Source organism: Bison bison, unplaced genomic scaffold, assembly GCF_000754665.1.
Source record: "Bison bison bison isolate TAMUID 2011002044 unplaced genomic scaffold, Bison_UMD1.0 scf7180017864478, whole genome shotgun sequence".
Classification (NCBI taxonomy): Eukaryota; Metazoa; Chordata; class Mammalia; order Artiodactyla; family Bovidae; genus Bison; species Bison bison.
In genome coordinates, this window is record NW_011495038.1 from 2,021,975 (window position 1) to 2,034,519 (window position 12,545).

The following is a 12,545-nucleotide window of genomic DNA, read 5'->3' on the forward strand; positions in this document are numbered from 1 at the left end:
TTCACGAAGGAGATCAGCCCTGGGATTTCTTTGGAAGGAATGATGCTAAAGCTGAAACTCCAGTACTTTGGCCACCTCATGCGAAGAGTTGACTCATTGGAAAAGACTCTGATGCTGGGAGGGATTGGGGGCAGGAGGAGAAGGGGACAACAGAGGATGAGATGGCTGGATGGCATCACTGACTCGATGGACGTGAGTCTGAGTGAACTCCGGGAGTTGGTGATGGACAGGGAGGCCTGGTGTGCTGCGATTCATGGGGTCGCAAAGAGTCGGACACAACTGAGCGACTGATCTGATCTGATCTGATAATATTTTCGGTATTTAGGAAGTGATCTAGGTATCCAGGAGACATTTATGAATAAAAGACAAAGATCCGGGTCCTCACGTAAGTTCTCATATGTTATTGAAAATGTCCATAACGATCTAGAGGGGTGGGATGGGGAGGGAGGTGGGAGGGATGTTCAAGTGGGAGGGGATACAGGTAAACCTATGTCTGATCACATTGATGTTTGGTAGAAACCAATACAATACTGCAAAGCAACTGTCCTTCAGTTAAAAAGAAATTAAATTTTTTTAAAAATTTTAAAAAAGAAAAGAAAATGCAGCTATTTGGGCACTGCTACACATTCGGATTCTCTAGCTGTGAGACAGAACCCCAGAATCCGCATTTTATCAAGCATTTCCAGGTGATTCTGATGCCTGAATCAAATGCCCTGTATATCCTGAAAACACGCCCTGGAGTAGTTTGGTTAGGAGCACCCAGTAATTTGCGTGTTTTTTTTCCTAGGTTTCTTTTGCTTGTTTTCTTCCCTCAGTGGGGTCTTCGGGTGGGAAATGAAAAGAAAAAACTTGAGGTACACTGAAGCAGAATGCTTTCAAGAAGGGAAACCTTCTAAGGTCTCCTGGGACTAGTTCTGTATAGTGGACCTCGCTCAGCTTGAACCCTGGCTGCTGAGATTTTTACAGATAACAACACAGACAGCCAAAGTGGGTCTGGTAGCCCCACCAGCCAGCCCACACAGCTTCTGGGAAGACATGAGCGGCCTGTAGGCCCTGGCATGGGCAACATTTCTGGATTTTTCCACAGTCCACACCTTTAACTCTTGCATGGTAGTTTGGAATCATTTTCAAGTCATCTTGGAAGCCCCCTCTTTCCTAATACAAATAAGACCAGTTTGTTTCCCATTTCCTCATACCACAGATTTTATTCACGAGGCCTCACCCACTCCCAGACAATCACTGCCTCCTCCCCCTGCTGGCGCCCCCCGCCGTATCTGAGAGGGATAATGAGCCTTCTGCCCCGTGGCACTGCTGCTGCCTTCTCTTTGTTTCAATTCCTTCTGCTGAGATAACCGAAAACACAGGGAAAATATTTCAACCTTTTCCTCCCTTTTCCAAGAGGCCTCCCAAATTCCTGCCTGGTGTACAACCCTGTTCCATTATTCTGTTTAGAAGATAATGGAGACTTACTTTGTACCCAGAATAAACACGAGGCACCAGACGGTTCACAGGGGAAGTTGCCATGGGAGTGGCAGGGGCAGGCAGGACTCCATACCCGCCCGCAGCCGTCCAGACTGTAGGCCAGGGGACAAATGCAGTCAGCAGTCTAGAGCGGGAACGCGGCGACACAGAAGCCGGGAGGCAATGTGCTCTTACGACGTACAAGACCAAACACTGGTGCTACTCGAAACAGCAGGTAGCTTCTACCTATCAACTCTAGAGCTTCCATCCAGGTGCCCAGGAGACACTGGGAAGCTTCTGAGATACACAGTATCGGGTTCCTCATCTACTTCCAGCAACCTGGGCCATTTACCTCAGTTCTAAAGAATATGCTAAAAAAGAGCTTCTCAATCAGACAGGTTTTGCCCCCAAGGGACAACTGGCAACTTTTGACTGTGGTCATGATATAGTTCCATGTGTACAGAAAGTGCTGAATAAATATTTACTGAAAGGATAAGGGACTAAATAGTACCAAAGAATATTTTGTGGGAGAATATGGTTATCCTTATTGTAAATCTCAAAGATTAGAAATGATACTCCCAAACAATCCCTAAATAACACATTCTGATCATCTATAAAATATATTTTGTTGTTGTTGTTCAGTAGCTAAGTTGTGTCTGATTCTTTGCAACCTCATGGACTGTAGCCTGCCAGGCTCCTCTGTTGATGGGATTTCCCAGACAAGAATACTGGAGTGGGTTGCCATTTCCTTCTCCAGGGGATCTTCCTGACTAGAGATCGAACCCAGGTCTGCTGCATTGGCAGGTGGGTTCTTTACCACTGAGCCACCAGGGGAGCCATATAAAATATATTTACGTTGATCTAATTTATTTCACACTTCTCTGTTCATTCAGCCTGCTACCTCTTGGGATTAGATTTCCCATAAACTTAGTATGTACTATATAAAATAGAACTGCTAAGTCACTTCAGTCGTGTCTGACTGCACGACCCCATAGATGGCAGCCGACTAGGTTCCTCTCTCTGTCCCTGGGATTCTCCAGGCAAGAATACTGGAGTGGGTTGCCATTTCCTTCTCCAATGGATGAAAGTGAAAAGTGAAAGTAAAGTCGCTCAGTCGTTCCCGACTCTTAGCGACCCCATGGACTGCAGCTCACCAGGCTCCCCCGTCCATGGGATTTTCCAGGCAAGAGTACTGGAGTGGGTTGCCATTTATTTATTCAAAGGCTAGCTCTTTTGAACTTTAACATTTAAACTAGCCCTTGAGTCCCAGGATGTTGAGAATGGCTTCCACATTTCTTTCATATGCCCCTTTAAAGATTTTTGTCTCTTTGAAATCAGAGTGTTTTCATGTTCTATTGGTCAATGCTAGTGGTTTGTCCTCAGATAGCATTCACTCACCTATACTGACAGATCAGAATGACACACTCTCCTCCTTCATGGTACCCAGAAGATCCAACAGAGAAGGGAGCAGTCTGGCATGGCCCTGAGGACAGCTGGCCCAAAACCTCCTTATCACCCTGCACTGGGCTATGCAGCTCACCTTAAGTGTCTGCAGGCACAAAGGGGCTGGTTGCGAGGAAGTTGTGGAGATCCTGCTCCTGTCGACACATGCTTCAGTTTTCTATAACTGAACTTCAGAATGCATTTCTTTCCAATGGTCAGATCAACAGTCAGACCGAGCCAAGAAAGTTGCCAAAAGCACCAGTGAACTGTGATAACCACATGTTCTATCACATGGACCCAGCCTTGCTCTCACTTGGGCAATATGTCAGCCTGCGACTTCTCTGAAGAACAGAATCAAAGGATCTATGGTTTCTCGAATTTCAGTTTGGGTCAGTGAGTCACTTGTGGCACATTCCTACATTGCCTTCCATGGAATATTCTAGAAGGATGACTGCTTATAAAACAGAAGCAGTGATTCCCGCTAATAAATCCTTCTTCATACCCTAGTAAGTCAGAGTACCTCTGCTCATTCCACAAGTGACCAAATACTCACCACAGATACACTGGTGAAGAAGAGAATGTCCTCTGAAGAGGATGATGGACCAAAATGGGGGGAAAAAAATGTCAATTTTAAAGTGTGTGTGTTAGTCGCTCAGTTGTGTCCGACTCTTTGCGACCACATGGACTGTAGCCTGTCAGGTTCCTCTGTCCATGGGATTCTCCAGGCAAGAATACTGGAGAGGGTTGCCATTTCCTTCTCCAAATTTTAAAAAGACAATGCAAATTGTAATGACTGTTGTATAGAAGACAAAGAAATGGCAAAAATACAGAATATCAGGAGAGAAACCTCTTTAGAAGGGATGTTTAGCAAGACCATGATTTAAGTAGGAATCTAAAAATTAAGTGGGAGCCAGTTAGGTGGCAAGTTAGAGAAATCACCCAAGAAAGGGCTCTAGGAAGGAAAGACCTTGACTCACTTGGGATAGATAAGCGCTCCACACGTGGCTGGAGCATGGTAAGCAGGGCAAGGGTGGCTTGAGAAATACAGCAGGGAGCAGACTGTGCAGGACTCATAAGGTTGGGCAAAGGGTTTGGACTTTATTTTAAATGCAACAGGCGGCCACTGAAGACTTTTAAGCAGAGGGTATGGGCTTCCCTGGTGGCACAGATGGTAAAGAATCTGCCTGTCAATTCAGAAGACCTAAGAAATGCAGGTTTGATCCTTTGGTGGGGAAGGTCCCCTGGAGGAGGGCATGGCAACCCACTCCAGTATTCTTGCCTGGAAGATTCCATGGACAGAGGAGCCTGGTGGGCTATGGTCCATGGGGTCTCAAAGAGTTGGACATGACTGAAGCGACTTAGCACGCACGCACACACACGACGTGTACGCTCTCATGTAGCAAGGTCACTTGTGTGGCTGCATGTGTACCAACAGGGACATGGGTTCATTGGCTATTGCAGCAGCTGAGGTACTGGCTGTTGCAGTAGCTGAGGTACAGAGAAGGTACTGACCTGGGCCAAGATGGTGACCAGACAGGGGATTCAAGCTATGTCTTGGAGGAATCGAGAAAACAATCCAGTAGACAGAGATAACAGAATCAGATGATTCCTCTGCTGTTGGGGCTCCAAGTGTCCTTCCTACCATGGTGGGCAGTCACATTTCAAGGTTAAGCACTCAGCCTCTTGGCCTTCCTTATCTTTCCAAACCCTCTGGTTTTACTTGTCATTCAGCTTCAGGCCTACATTCCACAGATATTCCTGGGTGTCCTGTTCATGTTTGCATTTTTAAATGGTGCCCAGGGAAAGAAGTAAATGGTTCCATCCCGGTCACAGAGTAAGCTGACAGATTCTCCACAGAATGGAAGGTGCACTTTCACAAATCTCTGCTTTGGTGCCTTCCAAAGCACCCAGAAGGCACAGGGAATCACTGACAGCTCTAAAATACCTGTGGTTCAAAAGCTACAAGAATGTGTTTCCCATCTGATCTCCACAAATGCCTGAAATGTTTACGCTGAGGTAATTTCAAAACTTTACAAGACTTGGAGTTATTCCGAAGCCTGTGCCTCCAAATGTGGCTTGAGACCCTTCTAGAAAGATCCCACTTCAGAGCTTCTGAATTTCTGCTGGGGGAGCTCAGCAATTTAACACACTCCCCAGTGACTGCTATACAGTAGTGCTGAGAACTGAAGTCCTGGAAGCTGTAAATATCTTTTCCTGAGAAAAACAATGTGACGATCTACATTGATTAACTTAGAAAACTGATAGAGCGTAGGGAGAAAAAAAATGCTTTCTGGGATCTTCTTTTTCTGCTTGTTTATTTTTTTATTGTTCAAGTTGCTAGGTGATTTACATACTCTCACAGGTTGGTATTATTTTAATTTTCTATATGAATGGGCTTGGATAGGTTAAAAAATACCATTCCTCAAGGTCACAGTATCAGAGTCAGGATTCAAACTCAAGACTGTTTGACTTCAAGCTTCTGTTCCTTGCTCCCCAGTCCTCTCCACCCTCCTGGTGTCTTTAGAATTCCTTTCTTCTTAAGCTAATCCAGAGTCCAGAGCCCACAACTGCCTGGAAATTGGTCACATTTGTTCATGTCTTTCAACGGTTGAGGGGATTATGTATCACCCATGTATAGATTTCTTGCCCAGTGAAACGGGGTGGGGCGTGTAAAATGCACAGAGTTCCAGATTACCAGATATCTCCAAGAATTATACTGCACCTCCCAAGCTTCCCTGGTGGCCCAGATGGTAAAGAATCTGCCTGCAATGCAAGAGACCCAGGTTTGATCGCAGGGTTGGGAAGATCCCCTGGAGAAGGAAATGGCTACCCATTCCAGTATTCTTGCCTGGAGAACGCCATGGACAGAATCCCTGGTGGGTTGCAGTTTATGGGGTCTCAATGAGTCATACTCATGAGTGACTAACACTTTTCCCTCCACTAAAATATACCTAGCTGCTCAATCTGTATATTCTTTCCGACGCTGGCGGTCACAAGGGTCCCTTCCTCTTCACTGCCAGTTTCTCTAATGGTATTACTCCAGGAAGGAAAGTGAGAGAGGAACCCAGAGTGAGGCCACAGGCTTCCCAGCCTTGGGAAGGCAGGCATCTCTGTGACAGGAAGCAGCTGCCCGCTCAGTGAAAAATCAGGGGTTTCCTAGCTCAGGGGCCCAAGACTAATATGAAAGAGAAACCCCTGAGCACATGAGTCTGTCTTCTCCAGGTTTCTTTGTTGACAGATGACTTATCAGTAAAGTATGTTCAACAGAAACAGAATCAGTAGGAAACCAGCAGGTGGATATTGAAAATATTTTTACATTTCTAAATGGTAAAGTCCTGATGATCAACCAAAGGCTTCAGCACAAATTATGAAGCCCAGATTGAGCTCTTCTTTCCACTTACACACTAGCAGCGGCCATACTTCTGGAACTAACAACACAACGCTTCTTAATGTCTTGAATGGTTTAGTGTGGGTTGAACTAGGGGTCACTTCTGACAGCACCTTCGGTAATGAGTCTGTGTGCAGTACACAGATGCAGTCAGAATGAAGAAAAGGCAGATAAAACTGAGTGATATCTATGTAACAAATCTTCAGATGAGTGCTTTCAGTCATTTATGGCTTACAGCTCCAAGAAGGATGACATTGTTCGCACCATTTTATAGACGACAAAACTGAGACTCAGATGAGTTAAACAACACACCCAAGGGAGAACAGTAAGAAAGTAGAAGAGTGTGACTCAAATCTGGGAGGGTATGACCCTCAAACCTTTATTCTTATGTAATGCATGCTACTTCCCTTAATTCTTAAGTAATGTACTCTACTTCCTCACTTAGTGATCAAAGACAAAGAAGTCATCATTTGAGACATCGAGTTAATAAAAGAATGCAATCACTAGAGAGATTATATTGTTATGACATATTTCAAGAAGTCTACCTTTATTCTGGCTGATAAAATAGTTACCCCTGTTCCAGTTGAAGCTGGTCAAATGCAAGCCCTCCTGCAACAATGGTGTGAAGTCCAGGTACTAACTGTAATCACCAGGACCCACAGATCCATGGAATCTGCTGCATGCAAAGCAGAATATAAAACATGAGTGTTAAGATTCATGAGGGTGAGGACCTTTGTTTTATTCCCTCATGTATCCCAAGTGCCCATAGCTGGCTCTCAATAAACACAAGTGAAATGAATGAAAGCTCTAGTTTTAGAACAGTCAGTAGTATAATCTTCCTTAACATCATAGTAGGGGACATGGCAACCTGGCTTATGGGCCAGTGTTTACTCATTTAAGATATTAACTAGCCTCCCAGATGGTTCCCTACAACACCTATTCCTGGTGCTCCTGTCTCATGCTCTCTCCTCCCACCCTGTACCAGGGTGGGTCCATGTGGCCAACAGAATACGGTGCAAGCAAATGTCTGTCCCTTTTGAGATTAGGTTGTAAAAAACGGTGATCCCCAAGCTGGTTTTCTCCCTCTTGGCCCACTCTGTCTACGGGAAGTGAGCTGCTGTGACCTGAGAACGCACATGCAGCCTATGGAGAGGTCAAGGAGGCAAGGCACCAAGAGCCAGCAAGGAACTGGGTCCTGCCAACCACCACGTGAGTGAATTTATTTTTTTTTTTTTTAACTTTTTATTCTACATTAGAGTACAGCCGATTAACAATGCTTGTAATAGTTTCAGGAGGACAGCAAAGGGACTCAGCCATACATATACATGTATCCATTCTCCCCCAAACTCCCCTCCCAGCCAGGCTACCGCATAGCACTGAGCAGAGTTTCCTGTGCTGTACAGCAGGCCACTGCTGGTTAGCCATTTTAAACTTAACTGTGTTACCTGTCAATCCCAATATGTGAGTGAATTTAGAAGTAGATTCCCCATCTTCAGTCAATCCTCAAGGTGACTACAACCTCAAGAGACACCTTGAACTAGCAATCCCCAAGCCTGACCCTTAAAACTACATGAGACAGGAAGTGTTTACTCCTTTCAGCAGCTAAGTTTTGGGGTAATTTGTTATGCATCAATAGATAACTGATTCAAGCAACTCATCTTTTTATTCATTAACAAGAAATCCAACTTTTGAACAAAAATCCATGCTAAAAATTTTTTATAGAGAATTCTAAGAATTTAATTCTGCAAATTCTTCTCCCACCCGAAAGTTTTAAAAACATAAATACGTGTTCTTCTTATTCGTGACGGCCACTTTTTCTTTGCTACTCACTGAACATTAATGTGCATACATTTGTAGCTACAGGAGGGCACAGATGTGGTCTTATGGTTCTGTTTATTCTGAAAGAGTTTCAGATCAGGGGCAAGTACCCTCCTCTCCCATGGGAGGGAAGAGATATTCTTACTGATCTTTAGGAAAAATTTTCCTGCTGATATTAAATTAATTTTAATTTTAAGTTTTTATAAACTCACATTCAATAGTGGAGGAAGTACAACCCGTTAAACAAAATGATTAGATCCCTTTCAGGTTGTAATAAGTACCACAAACTCAATGAACATATCACAGCTCATACAGAGAAGACTTGTCCTGAGAGAGAATTGGTTGTGATTTTTCTGAATTCGGTAAATTACCTAAAGTGATACTGTGCTCAAAAGATTATGCAAAACTACTTAGTGAAAACCATCAGATCATGCTGCAGAAGCTACAGAGAACCCTCCAGGGTAGTTCAAGGAGATAAGAGATGGAGACCTAATAACGAAGTACAATCAAAGCTCTGATGACGCACCAGGAGTCTAGTGGAAAAGGGTCATTATGAAACGTACCACTTACAGCATCACTGCAGCCCTAAAGCAACTCTGGTCAGTTGCCTAAAGAACACAATTTTTAGCTCATTCCCTAACTCTCTGGTATACTCAGGTTCATGGCAACTCTAGATGGAAGCTCAGGGACTTCCCTGGCGGCTCAGGGACTTCCCTGGCGGCTCAATGGTTAAGACTTCACATTCTAATGCAGAGGTGCGGGTTCGATCCCTGGTCAGGGAACTAAAGATCCCATGTGCCTCGCGGCTGGAAAACCAAATAAGACAAACGAACATAAAACAGAAACAATATTGTAACAAATTCCACAAAGACTAAAAATGGTCCACATCAAAGTGAAGTGCACGTCACTCGGTTGTGTCTGACTCTTTGCAACCCCGTGGACTGTAGCCCGCCAGGAGCTCCTCTGTCCATGAGATTCTCCAGGCAAGAATACTGGAGTGGGTTGCCATGCCCTCCTCCAGGGGATCTTCCCGACCCAGGGGTGGAATTTGGCTCTCCTGCACTGCAGGTAGATGCTTTGCTGTCTGAGTGAGTCTAAGACAGTCTACATTAAAAAAAGAGAGAAGGAAGTCCATTTCATTGACTCTGGAGATGCCCCTAGCAGAATGGCATGGCCTGTCCCTGAGCAGCGGGCACAAGGCCACTGTGGGGCCGTCTGTCTTCCTCTCCTCTCGCTCTGTTCACGTTCTTCTGGCATGGAGACATGCTCTTGTGAATTTCTGGATTTACATACATGAGAGTCTTCCATTTGTTAATCACTTTAAGAAGAGGGAGACAAGAAGAGCTTGTGAGGGTCATGTGCATGTTTAACCGAAGGAATGTCCACCAGGACCAGAAGGTTCTTGTCTTTGAAAACATGAGAAAAGGTGAGTGACTTAAAAGTTGGAGCAGGAAGAGTGGCAGTGAGACGACACACCATGGGACAAGGACCAAGGAGGCCAGTGTCCTCAGACATCGTGGAATCCACGTGCTGCAGGGGTAGGTGCTCACCTGTGTGGGATGTGGGGAGGACGCAACAGCTAGAGGGAGCCTGAGGGGTGAGAATAACACTGAGGAAAGATGCCTTCCAGCAGGATCTGCACAGAAAAGATGCCCTCCTCAACTGGCCAGATTACCAAGCCAGACATCTCCCATGGCATATGGCTGCCCACTGGGCTCATGACCCCTGAAACACAAACACTCCTGTGTGTGTTTATTCTCTCCGCCTCCTAAATGCAGCCAACCTTGGAAACACAGTTGCTTTCTTTTGTTGCAAATGATTTCTAGAAAGGCTCAACTCTCAAGGAAAGCTGGTATTTCTCTTATGATGGAGCATAAGAATTTGCCTAACATTACTTTTAGAATCTTAAATCACAAGTGGAAGATGTCAAAGTTGAACCCCTCCTTTTGAACATTTGAATTCCTTAAGCTTTAGGGCTATAAGTCACATTCTCTTCAAAAGATTAAAATGTGTTTTGTTATACTTGCTGAAATTCCTCCCAGAGATAAAAGAAATAAACATATTTGTGATTCTTTCACCAAATTTCTCAATACGACTTTAAGGCCCCCAGGCATCAATGATCCATGTATATAAGTGCACGCTGACGAGTTTGGGGTATTATTTATATTCTCTTAATGGGACCAGTATAGTCTGCAGAATTAAGAGTGTGCAGGAAATATGTCCATAGAAAGCTTTTATTCTAAGTATAGAAGATTGTAAGGACATAAGCAATTTACTCTGTGTACTGGACTGCTTTTCTTTGAGCCGTTCTGGTGAACCATGTAAACAAGTATAGCAACCATTATTCCCTCCATGCGAGTCTGATGGGCATATGTCAAAGTAAAATGACCCAGCAGTTCCATTCCTTCCTCCCCTCAAATTACCAATATGACTGGACCATCAAATTAAGCAACTAAATGCCAAATTTTCTTTTTTTAGATTGCACAGAGTTTTGAGTTAGACGAGTGGAAAAACAGTTCCAAAGTCTGAGCTTTTTTTTTTTTTTTATAACAACTTTTCAACAGTTAAACCACTTTTGGTAAATATGAGTAAAGAAAGCGAGTTCCCAGTCACAGCACATGTTTACAACTAAGTTAAAGGCTCTTAAAAATAGGGTGTTTGATGGTCTACTGCCAAAATATGAACTCCAGCAGCCTGGAGTGCACAGCTAATAATAAAGAGTCAGTGTTACTATGAAAAATCCCCGAGACGAAGCTCCAATTCAGCTTTTCCCTTTCCATCGCAAAGTTCCCCATGATGACACTGAGACATAAATTTGGAGTTAAGAGGTCAAGGTGGGAGGGAAGGAAGGCTCAAAATGGTGGGCAGTCACTTAAAAACAAAGGAAAACATTGCAGGTTGGGGCTCATAACAACACAGCAAAACAGAATGGAGAGTCCAGCCACTACCTGAGGATTGCTTGCCTTTTGGAAAGAAGAAAATGTTTGGATAGATAACAAAATAGATAACAAAAGTCCAAGTTAAAGGAACTACGTTAGGCATGAAGAAACCTTGCTTGTTATTCAGATTACTGAAGCCAGAATGAACAATATGCAAAAGAAATGAAACATCCAAATCTCTGAGAACTGGCTGCCCTGTGCAGACTGAAGAATCATACCACCCTAGTTTCCCTAGACTCTTCTTCCCAAAACCACAAGCCTCAGCTCCAGGTTCTTTAACCCTTGGAATTTTTGGAGAATCTGACAAAGCTATGGACCAGGTTCGCATGGAAAATGTGTGTACGCCATCACACAAAATTCTGCATTCAATTCAGGGAGTGCCAGAACTCAAGATGCTACATCCCTTATCTTCTAGGGCAGGAATCTCCAACCCCAGCTCACCTCCCCTGTCCACAAGGCTGCAACCTATTAGGGACTGGGCTGCACAGCAGGAGGTGAGCAGGGTGCAAGCAAGCAAAGCTTCATCTGCAGTTTCCCATCACTTCCCATCACTCACATTACCTCCTGAACCATCTCCTCTCCCCACTTCTCGGGTGCGTGGAAAAACTGTCTTCCACAAAACTAGTCCCTGGTGCCAAAAAGGTTGGGGACTGCTGTTCCAGGGTGAAAGCAGATTCTTGATAATATGCAAATACTTTCCAAGAGACACAGAACCACTCCATTCCTGGTGCCTACTGTGGGCTGAATACAATTGCTCAATACAAATTTGCTAAAAATGTTTTAAAAGCAATTATAGCAGGATTTGATTCCCTAAAGAAAGTTCCAGTGACCTCACTTATGCTTAGGGCATGATTTGCCCATTTCTACATTGTTTCTGTCTCTGCTTCTACCAAAAATGGATTTCCTTCAGAATATTGATCATGAGTAATGGCATCTCCCGAATTTCCATGTCAAAAGGGGTTGGGGGCGTGGTAATCTTATTGCAAGTCAGGGAGGAAGTGCAACTGAGTTTGCACTGCACCTTACAAAATCCTGAAGAAAGCCTCAGTGACCTTATCTGAGCTCTCAAGAGAGAGAAAGCAGATGTTATAATGTCTTCATGGGACTTACTTGTCTTAAGACACCACCAATGAACTTCAGTCAGTTCATTTGCTCAGTCGTGTCCGACTTTGTGACCCCATGAATCGCAGCACTCCAGGCCTCCCTGTCCATCACCAACTCCCGGAGTTCACTCAAACTCATGTCCATTGAGTCGGTGATGCCATCGAGCCATCTCACCCTCTGTCGTCCCCTTCTCCTCCTGCCCCCAATCCCTCCCAGCATCAGGGTCTTTTCCAATGAGTCAACTCTTTGCATCAGGTGGCCAAACTATTGGAGTTTCAGCTTCAGCATCAGTCCTTCCAATGAACACCCAGGAGTGATCTCCTTTAGGATGGACTGGTTGGATCTCCTTGCAGTCCAAGGGACTCTCAAGAGTCTTCTCCAATACCACAGTT

The 12,545-nt window shown here is 44.4% G+C and overlaps 1 protein-coding gene across 1 annotated transcript in view; it reads right to left on the minus strand.

The window, feature by feature from the left end:
• MAML2 (mastermind-like 2 (Drosophila)) overlaps nucleotides 1-12,545 on the minus strand; it is a 402,462-nt gene that overhangs the window by 368,748 nt on the left and 21,169 nt on the right. The window lies entirely within an intron of this gene.